The sequence below is a fragment of the Hevea brasiliensis genome, chromosome 13 (genome assembly GCF_030052815.1).
Source record: "Hevea brasiliensis isolate MT/VB/25A 57/8 chromosome 13, ASM3005281v1, whole genome shotgun sequence".
Classification (NCBI taxonomy): Eukaryota; Viridiplantae; Streptophyta; class Magnoliopsida; order Malpighiales; family Euphorbiaceae; genus Hevea; species Hevea brasiliensis.
The window spans coordinates 10,703,160-10,721,336 of NC_079505.1; the positions used below are offsets into that span (position 1 = coordinate 10,703,160).

The window sequence follows — 18,177 nt, forward strand, 5'->3', positions numbered from 1 at the left end:
ACCGACTCATCAAGTGTTATTAGATGCCAAGAAAAAGAGTCACATGCATGCTATTACCTCATGGGATGTAAATGGTGTCTCCCTTCATATGGATGTGTTTAATTTAATTTTGACCTTTTACATTTTTACTTTAAAAACATTTAGAAGGAATAAATGTCAATTATTAGGATAATTTCTTATGACACTAAAGACACATATACCCATTATTAGCTTAATGGCATATGTGTGGCATGCAATATCTTTTTATTTTAATTCATGTATATATTTACTAGGATTGGAATTTATATTTACTATAAATAAATAATTGTATAATAGACAACAATAGATTTTTTGAGCCTGCAGATAGTAACATTGCTCGCATGAATCAGTCTCACTGAGAAGCAATTAATGGTGGAAACCCTGGTCCTATTCCTTTTGATGTTGAAAAGGAAGCATGGCAAACATTATCAGTGGGTAACCAACTTGGTTTAGTCTTCTCACAACCTGCTAATGTTGTGCTTAATTTCTTGGTCAAGCAAATCAATTCTGATATGTTAGCTTTCGAGGCTTCAAGGTCCTGAGGTTTTCTTGCTTCTAGGTTGTTTGGGAAGAACCTTCAGTCTCATTAAGGAAGGAAGCTTCTCTCTCTTTTGTTTTGGATTTGGACTTTTTTATTATGGCCTATTCTTCTGATTCAGCCAGTTCCTTTTAATCGCGTTATTTGTCTTGTTTGAGAAGGTTCTTATTCATTGTTGCTTTCTTGGAGTTTTCTTGAAGTTTTGAGCTAGAGGGATTCTGTGCTTTGGTCTTCCTCTCCTTTCTTGTTTTCTCTTTGTTGCCTTGAAGCTCCAAGTGTGTTGGGCATTTGGTTCTATGAGGATTTGTCCTTTGCTTCTCTATTTCTTTCAAATTTTTGTGGGAGCTAGCTGTTGTTTTTGGTTTGGGTATTGTAGCTACTGCATGTTCTTGTTTTGCAGAGTTTGTTGCAGATTCTGTTGCTCCTGGTTGGATTAGATGTTTCGCTCCTTAGATGCAGCATATTTTTGCTCTATTGTTTTGACCTGACCCTTTGTATTTGGCCCCCTATTTTGCTGTGTTTTTTGGTCTTTTTTTTCCTACTTTTTTGGTCTTTGTTTTGCTCTCGGTCTGGGTGCTACACAATTAGTTTCTCAAATTGAACAAGTGGAAAGAGGTGAAGTCAAACAAACATCATTTAAAGAGGGCGATGCACCTAAGGTACAACTTAAACAACTTTCTTCTTAACTCAAGTATGCATTTCTTGGTCCTAATGAAATATATCAAGTTATTGTTAATGCAAATTTGAGTGATTTAGAGGTTAAAAAATTGTTGAGGATTTTGAGACAATATAGGAAAGTATTAGGATATACAATTGATGATATCAAAGGAATTAGCCTTGATTTTTACATGCATAGGATTGTTCTAAAAGACAACTGCAAACCATCCATTGAACATCAAAGGAGGTTAAATCCAAACATAAAGAATGTGGTTAAAAAGGAAATCCTAAAGTTACTTGATGCGGGTATTATATACCCCATTTCTGATAGCACATGGATTAGTTTTGTGCATGTTGTCCCAAAGAAAGTTGGAACTACAGTGGTTAAAAATGAGAACAAGGAATTGATTCCCACTAGAACAATCTCTAGTTGGAGAATGTGCATAAACTACAGAAAATTAAATAACACCACAAGAAAATATCATTTTTCACTCCCTTTTATAGACCAAATGTTAAAGAGACTTGTTAGAAATTCATATTTTTGTTACTTGGATGGATATTTAGAATTTTTCCAAATTCCTATCCATCCAAATGATTAAGAAAAAAACAACTTTCACATGCCCATATGAAACTTTTGCTTACAAAAGAATGTCATTTGGTTTGTGCAATGCACCAGCCACCTTCCAAACATGTATGATGGCAATTTTTTTTTTTTTTATAAAGGGCATAATAAAAGTTTTTATGGATGACTTTTATGTTTATGGTTCTTTATTTAATATTTTTTTGGTTAATCTCTCTAAGGTTTTGCAGCGTTGTGCAAACATGAACCTAATTTTAAATTGGGAAAAGTGTCACTTTATGGTACAAGAAGGGATAGTTTTAGGACATTTAGTATCTAGCAAAGGCATAGAGGTTGATAAAGCCAAAATTGAAGTAATTGAAAAGATGCCCCCACCTAACAATGTCAAAGGTGTCTGAAGTTTTCTAGGACATGCCAGATTTTATAGGTACTTCATTAGAGGTTTTTCAAGGATGGCTAAACCTTTTTCAAATTTATTAAGTAATGATGTGCCATTTGTATTTGACCAAGAGTGTCTTGATGCTTTTTATAAGTTGAAGAAAGCCTTGATTACAGCACCAATTATGCAACCATCAGACTAGACTTTACCTTTTGAGATCATATGAGTGATTATGCTATTGGTGCGATCCTTGGTCAGAGAAAAGATAAGAAAGCCTATGCTATCTACTATGCAAGTAGAACCCTAGATGAAGCTCAAATTAATTATGCAACCCTTGAGAAGGAATTCCTAGCAGTTGTTTTTGCACTTAAGAAGTTCAGATCCTATGTGATAGACTAAAAAGTGATTGTGTTTTCAAATCATACAGCTATTAGATATTTGTTCCGTAAGAAAGAGGCTAAGCCTAGACTGATTAGATGGATTTTGTTGTTACAAGAATTTGATTTGGAGATAATAGATAAAAAAGGAGCAGAAAATATAGTTACAGATAACTAAAATTATTAAAAAAAATAGAGAAATAAAAAATATATATATATTAAAAATATATAATATATTAAAAAAATATAAAAAAACACATTTATAAATTTGATTTTCAGTTCGATATGATAATGGTTCAGTTTTAATATGATTTCGATTTAATTCTTAGTGCAGAACTAGAACCAAAACTAAAATATCAAATTAACTTTGGTTGGTTCAGTATAGTTTCCATCTATTCGTATACAACCTTATTAAGCTAACAGTAATGCCTTCGTTGTTTCCTCTTTTCTCATCGCCGTATTCTCTTTGTTTCTTTTTCTCCACCTTAAGCCCTTGCTGCCGTCACCTCTTCCAAGCCACAAACTCTATTCTTTTCTCCCCCACCCCTCAAGCTTGCGCACCTCTTCTGCTGCTGGTGTTTTGTCGCTTCTCACTTACCGCCGCTTGCCGAGCAATTGCTCCGTCCTTTCTAGCAGATCCTGACTTTGATTATGGACAATGCAACGTGAGAGTTTCATCACTCTTCAGCACTTGTTATCATATCTTGCTATCCTTTATTGAGTTGTTAAGTTTAGTAGATTGTGCCAAGTTTTAGACCTTGCTTGTAAAGTCGCTGTTCACTCTGGCCTCGTCACTCTCCAATCCATCAATAAGAGGTCTATGTATTTTTTTTTTATATACTTTTAATTCTGTACCTTTCCTAATTAAATCAAGCCTGAACCCAAACTTGTTTCCACATTTCCACATTATATATTCTCACTTTCTTTTCTTGTGCCATGTTATCTACGCAGCTAAGCTACATGAGGAGCTCAAATACTACTAACAAATACATTCGTGTCGACTTACAGAAGGTGGCAGAAGAAGACAATATTAAACCATTGATCAAGGAGCATGGATCTACTCTTGATAGCCAAGAGACCCCAAATAAAAATACAATATTGCATATTTACCTTACCTCTCAAAGTAAAAGATCCTCCGAATTTGTAAAAGAGTTACTTGGCATTTGTTCGTCACTGTTACTGAAGGTCAATGTCAACAGCGATACTCTATTGCACATTGCAGCAAGACATGGATGTGCTCATGCAGCAAAAGAGTTAATCGCAGAGGCTTCACTTCATGGTGAAATAGATATAGAGCATGGAGAAGGGCCAAGAGACGAGGTAAGGAAAATGTTAAGGATGACAAATAAAAATAAAGAAACGGCCTTGCATGTGGTGGCATGATATAAAAGAAGTCTGATGGTTACCGATTCCACCAAAAATTAAGTGAAATTACCAGTAATGAAATGCTCTTTTATTTTCTGAATGAATGCAATAAGTGGTAATCCAGGTCGAACCCTAGAGACTGAGTTACTAAATTTTGTGCACGTGTGTAATAGAAAAAAAAAATATGAGGGGGGGGGGGGGTGTTGTAACACTAAATCAGAAAAAATCAAGTTCAAAAATTAAAGAACTAAATTTAGGTATAAAATTCTCAATTTAAACAAACTTCAATCCAAGGTAATTCGCATTCCAATGCATGACTCGATCATAGATAAAAGAAATACTATTATCTCTTATTGAATACTTAACATAGATTTACCAAACAATGAGGTAAAACCCCTAACTTCTATATACTCGTCAATTCGAGCCTAGCACTCTTGTTGATTCTAATTATTAACTGAATTGGTATTAAGCAATCCCCATCAATTTAATAACTGCTTTAAGAACAGGAAGTAGTTAAGCTTGAACAACGATTTGTAAAGCATAAATCATTTAATTTATCCTATTGTTTCTTTAGGTTATTATCGAAAACTTGGATCATAATCAATAATACCTAATGGCTACTCACATTCAATCTTACACAACAATTACGGGTTATGAAGATGAACTAGCAATTAATCACATCAAACAATTAACTAACAGGCCTTTTTAGCATATCGTTCAATAGATCAAAAACAATAAAATTGAGAAACAATAGATATTCAAAAAGGCATAATTTAAATTAAGAACCTGATCTCACAAATCATGCATAAGAACTAGAATCACTTGAATTGAATTTAAAAACTTAGCCGCTTATGTTCATGGCTTATAAAAAAAAAAGTAAAATAATGAAGAAATCTAAAATTATGAACGTGAATGGAGAATGAAGGTGTTAAAGGTGTCTCCACTACTGCCAAAGATGATCTTTATAATCAAAAACCTAATCCATAGATAAGAACCAAACTTCGAAAATTTTTGAAATTCAAAAAGATAGATTCTCTGCTCTGCAATCATGACCAATTTTCAACCACTTTCCTTCCAATTCTGTCTCTGACTTCTTCAGGAAAGTTGTAGCCCTACTTCTTAGCTTTCCAACAAGTCCTCATTTGCCCAAATCGGAGGTTTACAGCCCAAGTTATGGGCTAAGAACCAAAATTGGTTCTAACAAACGATCCAACCCATTAATTTGACTTCATTGTTGTTTTTAACCACCAAAACTATGTAATCTTGTCTTCAGCCCCTCATAGAAATTGTAGAAGTGGTTCTTAAGGTTCAATTGGGCCTTAGTTTGCTTCATTTGAACATTTGGAGCTCTAGATATAAAATAAATATCAAAACTAGTCGTAACACATTAAGTGTGTGCTTTTGTAATAGATTCATAGCTAATTTTGACAACCTTGGAGACTGATTTGGGCTTTGGTCCCTCTTTGTCATTTGTAGTGCTCTGACTTAGCTTTTCAATGAATTAAACAGCATTGGATTTGGAGACCCACAACTTTAGAAACACCTGAAAAATACAGCAAAGGTCAAATTAATGCAAATGCTGAAAATTTCTCAATTTAACACAATTATTCCAACAACTCTCTAAAAATATGCCTAATTGATAATTATACTTTAATCAACTAAATTAGGCATAAAAATACACTAAAAACACTAAATGTGATGGGAGTAAAAATATTAATTATGCACTTATTAAAATTCCCTCACACTTAGATTTTTGCACATCCTCGGGCAACACCAAGCTGAACTAATCTAAATATTCCAATGAAACACAGAATTTATACACTATAAAACAAAATGATAAGAAATCAAAAAGCATAACATATCATGAACAGAAAGTATCTTAACAAACTCAAGCTGAAATTAACAAAAATTTATCTTTCAAAAAGTAGCTCACTAAAAATGGTGGACACTCACATGGCACTCAAATCACTCAAGTGTTTAGGAGGGTTTAAAACATGCACTCAAATTCAATTCATGGAATGAAACTACTATATGCTTGCTTATTTATCTAATCTCCGTCACTTATTTCATATGCATAACATAAATCAAAAGGTCTTTAAATATGGTTGTAATGGAGCTAAGGTAAAGGTATGGAAATAAGGATAAATGAAACTAAAGAAAGAACTAATAGAACATTGAAACAATCTTTATTTCTTCTATTCTTTCCCTTCACATATATGTCAATAAAGTCTAAAAAATCCCAAAACATTTTTTTTTTTACCATGTGGCATTAGCACCCATGCCAATTATTTCTTTTCAACTTCTTCTTCTTCTTCTTCTTCTTCTTCTTTTAAAAAAAACCAGCAACAACTCACATATTACACCCCATACAATATTGTCAAAACCCAATTTATTACATTTCAAATACTCTATTAGTTCTCAGGTAATAAAGAAGATAAAAAGAATAAGGTTTAGGCTCATATTCCAAGTTTTAACAAAAAAAAATGTATAATTTAAGCTCAAAGGGCCTCACTAAAGTCAATACATAAGGTTGGCTTTTTAAGATAAAAATGGTTAAATCCTAATTTGCCTTTACTATTTTACATGTGCATATAATCATGTGACCTCAATTGGATTAAAAGCAAGTTTTAGAGTAACAAATCATGAATGAATAACACTCACAAAAAAAAATTAAGATTGACATATAAGAAGTCAATTTAAATCAAGGCTAAAAAAACTCACACAAGAAATATTTCATCGTTCACCAATTTTAGCTTATCAACTAATCAAAATCAAAACTCAAGTTAATTAGAAGCCTGAATATGCAAGTTCATTGATTCAATCATGTTATGCATCTCTTAAACTTCATCAATTTTTTTCATAGCATAAGAATTCTGTAAACCATTGAAAATATGAAAACCTTTCCCCCACACTTAAAAATTACATTGTCTCCAATGTAAAGCCCAAATGTAAAAGAAAAAAAAACAAAGAAAAAAAATCCTAGAAAATAAAATAAGATAAGGGAAAGAAAACAAATCTGATTGTGGCTAATAAGCCACCCATGGGTTGCCTTCCAAGTAGCGCCTTTGTTTAACGTCGTTAGCTCGACATGGCAAAACTCCTTAATCCAAATAAATTGAGTTACTCAATTTGAGCTCCTCCAATGAATGCTCCTGAAACCCCTCATAAAATGGCTTGAGTCTATGACCGTTGACCTTGAACACCTTGTTAGTTCCTAAACTTTGAATTTCAACTGCACCATAAGGAAACACATTAGTAACAATAAAGGGGTCAATCCAACGAGAACGCAACTTACCAGGCATCAGCTTCAATCTGGAATTATATAACAAAACTTTTTGTCCAATCACAAACTGCTTTCTTAAAATTAGTTTGTCATGGAATGCCTTTGTCTTTTCTTTATAGATCCTAGAATTCTCATAAGCCTCAAATCGAATTTCCTTTAATTCATGTAATTGTAATTTTCTTTTCACACCAGCAGTATCCAAATCCAAATTACAATGTCTAATAGCCCAATAAGCCTTATGTTCTAACTCAATAGGAAGGTGACACAATTTACCAAAAACCAACCTATAAGGGGACATGCCTATGGGTGTCTTATAAGCAATCCTGTAAGCCCACAAAGCATCATCAAGTCTAAGGCTTCAATTTTTTTTATTTGGCTTCACTGTTTTTTTCAAAATAGACTTGATCTCTCTATTAGACACCTCTGCTTACCCACTTATTTGATGGTGATAAGCTGTAGATATTTTATGAAAAACACCATATCTTCTAAATAATGCCTCAACAGCTCTATTACAAAAATGAGAACCCTGGTCACTAATCAAAGCTCTAGGGATTCCAAACCTACTGAAAATATTAGACTTGATAAAATCTACAACAACTTTAGAATCATCAGTTCTGGTGGCCTTTGCTTCCACCCATTTCGAAACATAATCAACAGCAAGCAATATATAAACAAAACCAAAAGACGAAGGAAATGGACCCATAAAGTTAATACCCCACACATAAAAAATCTCACAAACAAGTATCGGGGTCTGAATCATTTCATTCCTACGGGTTAAACTTCTAGTTCTTTGATATTATTCACAATTTTTGCAAAATAAATATGAATCACAAAATATAATGGGCCAGTAAAAACCACAGTCTAATATTTTTCTACTTGTTCTCTTGGGTCCAAAATGACCTCCACATGCATAGACATGACAAAAAGTAAGAGAATCTCATTATCAGGAACACATCGCCTAATAATTTGATCTGAACAAAATTTCCACAAGTAAAGATCATCCCACACATAATACTTAGCCTCACTTTTCAATTTCTCTTTTCTAGCTCTACTCAAATCAGAAGGCATAGTCTTAGTAACCAAATAATTTACCAAATCAGCATACCAAGGGATCATACCTTGCAATTTAAACAACTGCTCATCAGGAAAAAATTCCTGCAAAGGAACTGCTCAAATGATCTGCTACCAGGTTCTCAGCTCCTTTCTTATCTTTGATTTGAAGATCAAATTCTTGCAGAAGAAGGATCCATCTAATCAACCTTGGTTTTGCTTCTTTCTTTGCCAAGAGATACTTCAACGCTGCATGATCAGAAAAGACAATTACTTTAGAACCAAGCAAATATGATCGAAATTTATCTAAAGCAAAAACTATAGCAAAAAACTCTTTTTCGGTCGTAGAATAATTGTGTTGAGCTGAATTGAGTGTTCTGGATGCATAATAAATCACATGAAAGAGCTTCTCAACACGCTGCCTTAAAACTGCTCCCACTACATAATTACTCGCATCACACATAATTTTAAATGGCATAGTCCAATCAGGAGCCTGAATAATAGGGGGTGATGTCAATGTAGACTTCAACTTGTCAAAATTCTCCTTACACTCTTCACTAAACTCAAAAGAAACATCTTTTTGTAAGAGTCTAGATAAAGGTAATGCTATCTTAGAGAAATCCTTGATGAACCTACGATAGAAACCTACATGACCAAGAAAAGAGCATACTTCCCTCACAGTTGTGGGGTAGGGCAAGTTCACAATTAAATCAATTTTAGACTTATCCACTTTAATACCCCTATTAGAGACAACAAGACCCAAAACAATCCCCTGTTCCACCATAAAATGACACTTCTCGTAATTCAAAACAAGATTTTTCTCAATGCATCGCTCAAGAACAGAAGTCAAATGACGTAAACATGCATCAAATGAATCACCATACACAGTAAAATCATCCATGAACACCTCAATGCAATTATCAATGTAATATGAAAATATGCTCATCATGCATCTCTGAAACGTGGCAGGTGCATTACAAAGCCCGAAGGGCATCCTTCTAAAAGCAAAAGTTCCAAAAGGGCAAGTGAAGGTAGTCTACTCTTGATCCTCTGGTGCAATCACAATTTGATTATATCCAGAAAAACCATCAAGAAAGCAGAAATAAGACTTACCTGCCAACCGTTCAAACATCTGATCAATGAATGGCAATGGGAAGTGATCCTTCCTTGTTGTCAAATTCAGCTTGCGGTAGTTTATGCACATTTGCCATCCACTCTGAATCCTTGTTGGAACAAGCTCATTATCTTGATTTGCTACCACAGTGACTCCTGATTTTTTTGGCACTACTTGGACTGGACTCACCCATTTACTATCTGAAATTGGGTAAACACCCCCTGCATCCAGTAACTTCAAAATCTCCTTCTTCACAACCTCCATCATCTGTGGGTTCAACCTCCTTTGAGCTTCTCTACTTGACTTAGCATCATCCTCCAGTAAAATCCTGTGCATGCACACTGATGGACTTATGCCTTTGATGTCAGCTATTATCTATCCAATTACTTCCTTGTGCACCCTCAGAACCTTAGTCAATCTTTCTTCTTGAATCTTTATCAAATTGCTTGAGATGATAACTGGAAGTGTCTCATTGTCTCCTAAGTAAACATACTTCAAATGCTCAGGTAAAGGCTTGAGTTCAAGAACTGGCGCCTACACAACAGAAGGTAATAATTTTGTGTGAGATGAAGGTAAGTCAATCTTTGATACTCCTTACCTTCTTGGAACAGAATGTAATGACTGCAATGCCATTATTGTGTCTTGAACCTCTACACTTAATGGCTGATTAATACTAACTTCCTGAATTCCTTTACTAATCACCATTTCTAACTCATCCTCCATGCTTAACTCAAAAACATCTTGCACAAATGTATCAACAACACCAATAGAAAAGACAGAATGATCATCAGCAGGATACTTCATGACATCAAAGATATTAAATTTGACAGTTTCTCCATCAAACTCCATAGTTAAGGTACCATCATCCACATCAATTTTTGTCTTGGCAATTTTTAGGAAAGGTCTTCCGAACAAAATCAAAGCTGAGTTTGATGAGGGAGCACTATCCTCCATATCTAAAATGTAGAAATCAGCAGGAAAAATCAACTCTCCAACCTGCACCAAAACATCCTCAACTACTCTCAATGGTTAAGCATTAGAACGATCAGCTAACTGAATAGTGACACTGGTTTCTTTCAATGGACCCAAATTTAAAGTTTGAAAAACTGAATATGACATAACATTAATAGATGCTCCTAAATCTGCCATTGCACTTTCAAATCTAGAATCACCTATTTTGCAGGGAATAGAAAACGAACCTGGATCCTTACACTTAGGGGGTAATTTTCGCTGAATTAATGCTAACACATTTCTCCCAACACTGATATTCTTATTATTCCTCAACTTGCGCCTTGTAGTGCATAATTCTTTAAGGAATTTAGTGTACCTGGGGACTTGTTTGATCACATCAAGTAAAGGTATATTAACCTCTACCTTTCTGAAAGTCTCTAAAATCTCTTTCTCTTGTTCTTCTATCTTAGTCTTGGCCAAACTGTTAGGGAATGGAGGGAGAATAGAATTATTAGCCTTATTTAATTCAAGTCAATATTTACCTTAACTTCAGGAACTTTAGACTCTTTTGCTCCTTGCTTCTTCTTTTTCATTGACTCATGTGGAGTCTGATTATCAACTTCTTTCCCACTCTGTAACACTATAGCACTTGCATTTTCTCTGGGATTCATAACTATTTGTGATGGAAGCTTTCCAGAACCTTGAGCTTCAAGCTTACTCACAGATGAAGCTAACTGACCAATCTGCTTCTCTATGTTTTGAATGCTATTTCTGGTCTCCTGTTGAAACTGTTGTGTATTACTAGCCAAAGCCTTAACAATTTCATCAAGTGACATACCTTGATTTGAGGGAGGCAGAGGTGGTTGATTCACTTGTGGTCTCTGTTGCTGATATTGGTTTTGTACTGGTTGATTCCCATAACTCAAATTGGGATGATCTCGCCATCCTAAATTATAAGAATTAGAAAAGGGGTCATACCTGCATTGTGGTTGTCCATAATTTCCTACTGCTAGCATGTTGTATTGATTCATCCTCTTGTAATATAGGACACATGTCAGTAGCATGACCCGAACCCAAAGAAATTCCACATACCTTAACTATTTGCATGTTCCCTACAGCCAATTGCCTCACCCAAGAAGTTAAATCAGAAATCTATTTCTCAAGGTTAGATGTACTTACCTCATTAACCTTCTTAGGTGTGTGATCCATTCTCATTCCAAACTGCTGAGAGTTTGCTGCCATGCTAGCAATCAACCTCCTTGCATCTTCTGGTGTCTTTTCAACCAAAGCTCCTCTACTAGCAGCATCTATCATACTGCGGTCCATTGGTAGAAGTCCCTCATAGAAATACTGAATCAAAAGCTGCTCACTTATTTAATGATAGGGACAACTTGCACACAACTTCTTAAATCGCTCCCAAAACTCATATAAACTCTCTCCATTATATAGCCGGATGCCACAAATTTCTTTTCTTATGTTAGCAGCATGGGAAGTAGGAAAATACTTTTCCAAAAATATCCGCTTCATTTCATTCCATGAGTTGACAGATCCAGAAGGAAAGTAATACAACTAATCCTTAGTTGTGCCTTCCAGTGAGAAAGGAAAAGCTCGAAGCTTAATCTGGTCCTCTAAAACTCCTTGAGGTTTCATGCTGGAACACACAACATGAAATTCTTTTAAATGCTTATGTGGATCCTCACCTGAAAAACCATGAAACTTAGGCAACAAATGGATTAGTCCAGACTTTAACTCTAAAGTAATATTTAAAACAGGGAATTGAATACACAAAGGCTATTGGTTTATATCAAGAGCAGCTAACTCTTTCAAAGTACTAACAGCCATGGTTTCGTTTTCGAAATCTGAATCCGAACTTAATTCCCTTGGAGATTAGACTCCTTCAAATGTACTTGAGATCTGCTTAGCTTGCTTATTCAATTTTTTCAACTGTTTAGCTTTTTTTTTTTTTACTTCTGGATCAAAGAGCAACTCACCAGATTGAGAAGTTCTTATCATAAACAAAAAAATCAAACTAAAAAATAGAAAAATGCCTCAAAACCCTAGAAAACAATGGAATTTGACCTCAAGAGGGTGGGGACAAAGAATCCTATGGATTAATTTTCGCCAATGAATAGTAACACCATAATTTTCGCCAAAAACCTAAAAATAGCAACACTTCACAAACAAAGGTAATAACAGAATATCCTAACACCAAAAACATAAAATCCAATAAACTTTCAGTCCCCGGCAACGACGCCAAAATTTTGATGGTTGCCGATTCCACAAAAAATTAACTGAAATTACCAGTAATGAAATGCTCTTTTATTTTCTGAATGAATGCAATAAGTGGTAATCCAAGTCGAACCCTAGAGACTGAGTTACTAAATTTCGTGCACGTGTGTAACAGAAAAAAAAAATATTGGGGGGGGGGGGGTGTTGTAACACTAAATCAGAAGAAATCAAGTTCAAAAATTAAAGAACTAAATTTAGGTATAAAATTCTCAATTTAAACAAACACTAATCCAAGGTAATTCGCATTCCAATGCATGACTTGATTATAGACAAAAGAAATACAATTATCTCTTATTGAATATTTAACATAAATTTACCAAATAGTGAGGTAAAACCCCTAACTTCCATATACTCGTCAATTCGAGCCTAGCACTCTTGTTGATTCTAATTATTAACTGAATTGGTATTAAGCAATCCTCATCAATTTAATAACTGCTTTAAGAACAGGAAGTAGTTAAGCTTGAACAACGATTTATAAAGCATAAATCATTTAATTTATCCTATTGTTTCTTTAGGTTATTATTGAAAACTTGGATCATAATCAATAATACCTAATGGCTACTCACATTCAATCTTATACAACAATTACGGGTTATGAAAATGAACTAGCAATTAATCACATCAAACAATTAACTAACAGGCCTTTTTAGATAATAAAATTGAGAAACAATAGATATTCAAAAAGGCATAATTTAAATTAAGAACCTGGTTTCACAAATCACGTATAAGAACTAGAATCCCTTGAACTGAATTTAAAAACTTAGTCGCTCATGTTCATGGCTTACAAAAAAAAAAAGTAAAATAATGAAGAAATTTAAAATTATGAACGTGAATGGAGAATGAAGGTGTTGAAGGTGTCTCCACTGCTACCAAAGATAATCTTTATAATCAAAAACCTAATCCACAGATAAGAACCAAACTTGGAAAATTTTTGAAATTCAAAAAGACAGATTATGTGCTTTGTAATCACGGCCAATTTTCAGCAACTTTCCTTCCGATTCTGTCTCTGACTTCTTCAGAAAAGTTAGAGCCCTACTTCTTTGCTTTCCAACGAGTTCTCATTTGCCCAAATCGAAGGTCTACAGCCCAAGTTATGAGCTAAAAACTGAAACTGGTTCTGATAGACGATCCAACCCATAAATTTGACTTCATTGCCATTTTTAACCACCAAAACGATGTAGTCTTGTCTTTAGCCCTTCATAGAAATTGTAGAGGTGGTTCTTAAGGTTCAATTGGGCCTAAGTTTGCTTCATTTGGACATTTGTAACTCTAGATATAAAATAAATATCAAAACTGGTTGTGACACATGAAGTGTGTACTTTTGTAATAGATTCATAGCTAATTTTGACAACTTTAGAGACTGATTTGGGCTTTGGTCCCTCTTTGTCATTTGTAGTGCTCTGACTTAGCTTTTCAATGAATTAAACAGCATTGGATTTGGAGACCCACAACTTTAGAAACACCTGAAAAATACAGCAAATGTCAAATTAATGCAAATGCTAAAAATTTCTCAATTTAACACAATTATTCCAACAACTATCTAAAAATATGTCTAATTGATAATTATACTTTAATCAACTGAATTAGGCATAAAAATACACTAAAAACACAAAATGTGATGAGAGTAAAAATATTAATTATGCACTTATCGAAGTCTCGTTGTTGTGGAAGCAATATTGAGTAATGAAGATCCAGAGTATACATATTCTGCCAATGATTGTGGGGAAACTCCGCTTTACCTGGCTGCTGATAATGGGTGTGAAGAGATAGTCCTTGAACTATTAAGAAATCCCAATTCAAAATCACTGACTTATATCGGCCCCAGAGGTTAAACGGCATTACATGCGGTAGCAATGAACTGGGACATTAATCGGAAAAGTACAGGTAGATCAGTAAATATACCATAAACTTCCTTTATGCATGTATTGAGTATAAATGAATTAATTTAATTTTATTTCAGTTTCAAAATGATTTTTTGAAATTCAAGAATTAATGTGCGATATAAGAAGGTGCGTTGAGGTGCTGAAGGTTGTGTTGGGGCTTTTGGTGGTTCTATTTTTGCTTTGTTCTTGGGTGCTACTTTGGATTTCCTGCTGTTCAGTCCTATTGTGTTAGCCTTGGGTTCTTTTCGAATTCTTGTTCATTTGCTGGAGGTTTTGGGTCATTGTTGCAGCCTCTTGTTTTTGGTTCTATTTCGGAATTTTCAGCCTTTCATTGGGTTTCAGTTTGCAGTTTTTGCTTTCCGTCTCTTGCTGCTTGCTTGCTTCGCATTGGGTTTAGACCAATTAATTATCAATGAAGGATCTTGATATTAGTAATTAATTATCAATTTGGTCTTGTTGACTTTGTTCCATTGATTATAGACAAACTGTTGGATAAATGGAGTAGCTTGGCTAAAGATACAGATGAAGAAGGATGGATTCCACTTCACTATGCTGCGTATAAGAATCGTACTTCAGTGGTCAGAAAGCTACTAGAAAGGGATGAATCTAGTGCTTATGTTGCAGATAAATACTGGAAGAGGACAGCTCTTCACATTGCAGCCTGTAGAGGCTTCATAGATACGATGGAAGAGATCATTTCTAAATGCCCAAATTGCTGTGAACTTACTGACATTAGAGGCTGGAATGTTCTTCATTATGCAGTGATCAGCAAAAAAAAATAAAATAATAAAAGCAGTGCTCAAACATTCATCATTGTTTTACCTTTTAGATGAAAAAGATGTTAAAGGGAATACGCCTGTCCATCTATATAGGACTTATCATCCTGATTACGACCATCTGCCTTCTTTCATAAAAGGAGAAGATACTGATATGTCGAAATGTTGGAAAAAACTGCACAAAGACGTTCAATTCAGAGGAAACTTATCCTCAAAGAAGGTCAGCCATCTATTTATTTAAAATAATATGTACAAAAATATGAATAATAATAAGTAGAAGCTTTTTATTAATAAGTCCTTTCGATTTAAATTTATTAACGAGAGAAATAACACAAAAGAAATGATATCTTATTTTCTTTTTATTTTTTTAAAGTAACTAATATTCTGAAAGTGTTGCAGAATGACAATTTAAAATGGATGAAAGACCTTGGCGGTGGACCATTGGGGAAAATGGTAAGAAAGGAGAAAAAAAACATGGTACTTGAATTTGAAAAAGTTAAAGACTCTCATTTGGTGGCTGCAACACTTATAGCAACGGTAACTTTTGCCGCAGGTTTCACTTTACCTGGCGGTAATATCAGTGAAGAAAACAATTTAAAGAAGGGGAGTCCTATCCTAGGCAAAAATTTGGCTTTTAAAGCATTTATGATATCAGATACTATAGCTATGGTTTTATCTACTTGCTCTGTCTTTATTCACCTTATGCTGGTGGCCGTGGGATATCTGAAAAGATACTATTGGTTAATAAGATGTGCTTTCAGTTTCCTCTTCTATGCTATGGTAGCAATGGTGATTACATTTGTGACAGGCACTTATGCAGTTCTAACGCCTTCCTTTAGAATTGTCATTTGTGTCGTTGGATTGAGCTTCTTCTTCTTCTTATTTTATTTCATGATAAGGGTATCATGGAATTCAATTTCTTTGGATGACGACGATGATGACAAGGACAATGGTGATGGTATTACTTCTAAGGATCAAGCCGAAATTTTGTAAGTGGTTTTCATATATATATATATATATAATTTCGTTAATTTTTTTTCACGATTTTAACTTGTTTTATTCGTTATTGAAGGTCATGGGTGACTGGCGGAATCTCTTCTTTGCTTTCCTTTATCAGAATTCCGCATTTGATTAAAAAGATTAAGGATTTGCTAAAGAAGTATTATTTGATCCTAAGAAAAAGAGACTCATGCTTGCTATTACCGCGTGGAATGTAAATAAGTGTCTCCCTTCGTATGGGTGTGTTTAATTTAGTTTTGAACTTTTCTTTTTTTTATATATACTACAAAACCATGTAGAAGGAAGAATGATGTTGGGGTGATGACATGTGTGGCATTGTAATATATTTTTATTATAGTTCATGCATATTTTTGCTAAGATGACAATTTTATATTTCATATATATTTTTTCAAAAGAAGATTAATTAGAATAATATTTGAATATCAAGTTTTCAATAAAATTAAAAATAAGAAGCGATTTGGTAGAAGGTTAGAAAATTGAAGGTTAAGTGTTATTCTGTAAGTGTTAAAGGACTAAAAATTTAATTAATAGTGTTTAATAAAAGATTAGTAAGAAAACTCAAATAGAAGTATATAAATATCTATTATTATATTTTTCTTATTAGCATATGTTAAGCTCTGTCAAATTAATCCTCAAATATTAACATTTTAACTCTTGAAGAAGGAATAATTATTAATTAGATTAAAAATTAACCTAGTCATTTATTAGCATCCAAACAACATTAATAATTACCTTTATTAATCTTATACCAAATGCCTCTTAGAGTTAAATTTCATTTATTTCATGAAAAATAATTTATTTATAAAAAATATTTTAGTTACTATTATTTGGTTATAATACTAAAAGTTAGTTGACAAAGTTGTGTATTATAGTCTCAAAAATTGCCTAAGAGGGGGTGAATTAGATTATAACAATTTTTTGTCCTTACTTGAAACCTTATAAAAAATTGTAGCTTTGATCAACTAGGTATTCCTAAGAGTGGTGTGATAATATGCAACTCAAATATGTATGTCAAGTATGCTCAAATCAAACTTTTAACTATCAAACTTTTAATTCTAGCTAAAGCAACTCAAAGCAATCAATACTTCAATCACTTGAAACAAACAATTGATCATATATGCACATATCAACAAACTCAAAGATAATCCCAATATGCTCAACAAATACAATATATCGCAATATATTGCAAAAAGTAAAGAGAGTAGGGCTTAGAAGATTGAACACAAGAAATTTTATAGTGGTTAGGCCAACAAGCCTATATCCACTCTCTTAAAAATCCCTTTAAGTCTTTACTCCACCACAGTGTTCCTTTCAATGGCAAGAGTCAAAACCTTTTACAACTACAAGACTTCCCAAGATGCTTGCAAACCATTTATAAGTATTATCCCAAACACTCTCTAGCTTCAAACTTCAAGAGGTGCTTGACCAACCCTCACAAATAGCATTGAAGATGGTTTTCACTCTATCTCACTCAATATAAACAAATTCTATAAAGAAGAGAATAGTAGATTTGCCAATGTAGTTTAAAAACTCGTTAAAGCATTTGAATGAAAATAATAAATATTTTTCAAAAGAGAAACGCAATTTTAAGCCTTCATTAATTGTAAAATGGTGTAAAATAAGTACTTATATATCCCTGATGAGATCAGATTTTTTCAAAACAAATTTGAACGTTGCAGGAACATATTTTGAGAAAATGCTCGTTATTTTGTCATTTTGTGTGATTTTGAGCAGAGTAGCAAACTAATAAATTTTTGAATATCAATAGCAGAGCAACCAGTAGCAGCATGACTTAGCATACTGATACTATTAGAGCCTGACCTAGATTTGGGACTTTAAACAATCATGCCAATCTTGAGAAATTAATTGGATCAGTTAAAACTTTGAAGGCATGATA

At 33.7% G+C, this 18,177-nt stretch overlaps 1 non-coding gene and 1 pseudogene across 1 annotated transcript; both read left to right on the forward strand.

Moving 5' to 3' along the window:
• Positions 1-11,684: 11,684 nt before the first annotated feature.
• Positions 11,685-11,791, forward strand: LOC131172260 (small nucleolar RNA R71). Its single transcript, XR_009142743.1, has one exon. It is a non-coding gene; the product is annotated as a small nucleolar RNA R71 (small nucleolar RNA).
• Positions 11,792-14,454: 2,663 nt separating this feature from the next.
• LOC131172073 (protein ACCELERATED CELL DEATH 6-like) lies at positions 14,455-16,694 on the forward strand (annotated as a pseudogene).
• Positions 16,695-18,177: the final 1,483 nt, after the last annotated feature.